Source organism: Prunus mume, linkage group LG4, assembly GCF_029339155.1.
Source record: "Prunus mume cultivar Tortuosa linkage group LG4, ASM2933915v1, whole genome shotgun sequence".
In the NCBI taxonomy this organism is placed as follows: Eukaryota; Viridiplantae; Streptophyta; class Magnoliopsida; order Rosales; family Rosaceae; genus Prunus; species Prunus mume.
Window position 1 is genome coordinate 20,245,464 of NC_142701.1, and position 4,394 is coordinate 20,249,857.

General features: G+C 41.8%; 1 pseudogene across 1 annotated transcript; it reads right to left on the reverse strand.

The window, feature by feature from the left end:
- Positions 1-209: 209 nt before the first annotated feature.
- On the reverse strand, positions 210-3,405 carry LOC148918101 (receptor-like protein kinase FERONIA pseudogene; annotated as a pseudogene). Its single transcript, XR_016126477.1, has one exon. The product of XR_016126477.1 is annotated as a receptor-like protein kinase FERONIA pseudogene (transcript).
- Between the last annotated feature and the right edge of the window lie 989 nt (positions 3,406-4,394).

Below are 4,394 nucleotides of genomic sequence, written 5' to 3' on the forward strand. Positions count from 1 at the left end.
GAACATTTGTCATGTTGATGCCCTGTTTTTATCAGTTGGCTACTGAAAATGGAGGATTGAGAAGACAAGACTACGCTTATTCAAATTTAGATTATTTTATTTGTTAATAACGATGCTCACTTCATATAATGTCACAATACTATCACACAAATACATTAATGTTTTGTATAAATTTTTAAAAAAGAAAAAGAAAAAAAGCAGAACAGCAATTGCAAGAAAGTTTTAAGTTCACGGAATTTAAGAAACAACAAAGTTACAAATGGAGTTGCAAATTGTAGCATATATACTATCATACATATACATGAATTCCATAACAAATTGTTGGGCAATCATCTTCCATTGGGATCGTTAATCTCAGAGAAGACTGCCCCAGACATCCCTTTCATGGACTCGTTGGTTGAAGAATTGTGATCACTACTACTCTTGGTCACCCTACTAACCTTCAACTCCGATGACGAGTCTTCCCAGCTACAACTAAACCCCGCATCACTTGCAGCACTCATTAACGACTCCTCATCTTCACCCTTTTTCTCCTCACTCAAATTCAGAACTCCTCCTCCGCTCTGTTGAAGCTGCAATGCAAACTCAAGCCCCCACACCACGTCGTTCATTGACGGCCGTTCAATCCCATTATCTTGGAGGCAGCTCACCGCGATCTCAACGTACTTATTCAAACATGCATTTCCAATCTTACCCCTCAAGCTCGGATCAATGATCTGATCAATTTTTCCATTCCGATGACAGACTTTGGTCCATTCAGCCAAGCTCATTTGCTTCTTCTCCACCGTACGGATCAAAGCCGGCCTCGCGCACAATACCTCACACAACACTACCCCAAATGAGTACACATCAGACTTCTCTGTCAGCTGTTGACGACGGTAGTATTCTGGGTCCAAATACCCAAAACTACCCTTCACCACCGTGCTGATATGGGTCTTGGACACGTTGGTGGAGCCCATTTTCGAAAGCCCGAAATCCGAAACCTTGGCCACCCATTTCTCGTCCAATAAGATGTTCGTGCTCTTCACGTCACGGTGAATGATCGTGTACTTTGCGCCCGTGTGAAGATAGTGCAGCCCACGTGCTGCGCCAATACAAATCTGGAGCCTTTGATCCCATGCAAGAGGTGGATTATCAGTGTGATAGAGATGGTCACGGAGGGTCCCACGTGCCATGTAATCATACACCAAGATCATCTCGCCTTCATCCGTACAATACCCGATGAGCGGCACCAAATGGTTGTGGCGAAGCTGCGAAAGCATCTCGATCTCCGTCTTGAACTCGAGGGCCCCTTGCGATGACTCTGGTTTCAGCCGTTTGATCGCAACAGAGGTGGCGCCACCGTCCACGTTGATGTTCCCTTTGTACACGTGGCCGAACCCACCAACGCCAATAATGAAAACACTATTGAAGTTTTGGGTGGCGGCTTTGATCTCAGCCAGTGAGAAGTAACGACACAGATCCGACGGTAGAGACGAGCTACGAGTCTTGGTTGACTTGTTCGTCGAAAAAGAAAATGGACCCCACTTTGTTCCGTGGCTGGAGATTGAGTCCTTGACTTTTCCTCCTCGCCTGAAACGCAAGAAAATTCCGAGAACGAAGACTAAAACAAGTACGCCGGAAACTACACCAGCGACGATGGCAATCAGAGAAGTTGAACTCTTCTTCGAAATTTTAGGGCTTTGCGGCGGAGACATCTTTGGTGGGGTTAGAGGTGGGTCGGGATTGGGTCCGGCAAGATTCTGATTTGTGTCACTGAGTTTGAAGATCTCGAGCCCATTCAAGATTGCATCGTTGAAGTTGGTCCTAAAATCTTTTGGCTTTGCTTGCAGTGCGAGAAAGAGATTAACTTTCTTCTGGCTTCCAGGGCCTGCAGGCATGAACACAAGGTAGTCCTTGTAAATTGGTCTTCCATTTCCACCACTCCACTTGATTATGTCCGCAAATTGTTCAGCTGTTTGATTGGTGATGAAGATTTGAAACTCTCGGTCTCTGGTCTTGGTAACAGCAGGTTCAAACTCACAAAAATGAAGCCTAAGCAGGTACAAAAACGTGGGATCGACAGGGAACTCCCAGGTGAGATTATAGCTCTTGTTTATGGTGTTGTTTTTGCCCATTGACCGGCCAGTTTGGTAAAGTTCTTCTGGAGCAGAGTACTCTGCTATTTCAGTAAAGTTGAGTTCAATGCTACTGTTTTGCGGTAAAGCACTAAAATTTAAACTTAAATAGTCTAAGTAATTGTTCTCTTCTTGCTCGCCGTACCAGTTTCGGTACATACCAGTGTCCTGCTTGAAAAACAGTGATCTTCCACCGACGTTGAATCGGTACACCATCTCCAGCGCAGTGCCATTTTCGATCCGAAATGGGTTTTCGCTGCCTATATAATTAACTCCATCTGAATTTTGAGCAGAGGTGTAGTAAAGATTGTTGGGCATGGACACAATTTCAATTCCGTTGATAAACGCATACGCATCTGAAGTTGCTCCGCTTGGCTTGAAGGTGATGTTCAAGCTCTGTTCTGACTCAACGTTGAGGCAGAATTCTCTGTATATTGTATCAGACCTAGAAGCATCGGCAGTGACTGAAGCGTTGAAGTCTTTGAGAAGAGTGAAGCCACCGGCTTTGACTGAGAAGAGGGCTTTGGATCGGTCGAAGTCAGGGCCATATGAAGCTGGGTTGAAATACAAACGGATGAACTTTTGGCCGGTGGCGACTAGAAATCTGTATGTAAATTCAGAGCGAGAAAGCCTTGCGGTGCTGTAAGGTACAGAGGAGGAAGAAGGTGCTTGTCTGGATATGGAGGGGCTGCCAGCTGCTTGGTTTTCAAAGGGGGAAAACTTTGAGTTGATATCTCCAGTCCAAGTTCTGGTGTCGTCTGGATTGAATTGGTCGCCGGAAAAGCCACATTGAAGGGTGATATCGTCCACCGGAGTGTAGATAGGAGAAGTATCACCGGCCACGTGCACGGCAATGATGTGCAGAAACAGGGGAAGGAACAGAGGAGTGAGAAAGGGTTTCATGGTTATTGATTTATGAAGGTGTTTGCTGCTTGGATTCTTCATGATTGTAAGAGAAACAAAGGAAGCTGCTGTTTATTATTGTAAGCACAGAACTTGCCTGTTTAATTAATTTCTAATTGGAAATGGAAATCCTAATGACGCTGTGTTCAATACTAATTAGCCACAAGGAGAATAAGCTTTGCAAAACTGGGTTTTAGATCTTGGGGTTGGAGAGTGGATGTTTGAAAGATAAGAGGTTTTTTTTTTTCTTTCTACTGAGGAAAGTTCAAAGCTTTGGTGAGTTGCTTGGGTGTATGGTATGTAAGGCCTTGGTTGTCATGTCAATTCTGTAGGTGAAGATTTCATTTTATCAACGAGATACATACACTTTTTGGGAAGAAAAAAAAAAGTGAGTGAAGAAATTTCTTGGAAATGCAAAAGCAGTTTGTCATCTTCTGCTATTTTACAAAGATTTTTCTTTTTCTCTGAATTGAAAAACTATTTCTGAAAACACTCTTGCAATTTCTTTTGAATTGATGGTATATTTACTAATTAGGAATTGAAATTCTCATCATGAATTGAATTCCAGTTATTGAAGATTCTTGCGTTTATTTCACATCAATGAATTAAAAAGTAAATGAAATTCACTGATTTTGGAGGAATTCTCATGTTTTTAAGCACTTGTCCTGTGTAACATGAGACTGATTCAACCATGCAACAGGGCCCAAAATTTCTGATGATTAAATCAGCTTTGTCTTCAACTTTGAGTTGTGATATTATTGAATTTCTTGAGCAGAAGTGGAGGCATGGATCCAAGACTTGCATGCCAAACTTTTGTCTGCATACGTTTTCTAAATTAAAGATTCTCGATCAAAAACAGTAGCAGCTGCCAGCAGGGCAGCGGACTTGACGAATTCAGTCGTTTGCAGAAGTCTCCATGCATACTTCACTTTCCAAACGACAAGTAGTGGAGATTGTGTAGTTAATTATATATTCTTTCTTCAGTAGAAAAGTCTCATTCACCACTAGCAAACAACCCGTTAAATGGTCTCCAGCTATGAGTTGGTAAGCGTCGTTTTAATCAAAATCACATTCATCAACTAGCTACTGGTTTAGTGGAACTTGTTTTTTACGTGCCGAGAAGTTTGAATGCGTCCTGTTCCGTTAATAAAAGAACAAAAACAAAATCGCATTGTTTTGATAAAATTTATGTTCATCGATTTCGAACTAGAACTTACTAAATGCATGACATTTTTATATAAATTATGATTAAGTGTTTTTTATTTGTAAAAATACGAATTAAAAGCAAGCTATCTGGTTCATGAATGGCAAGTGTAATAAAATTTTGTAAAGTTAAATGTTATGTTGTATTGTCATTTTCCAAGAATGACCTTT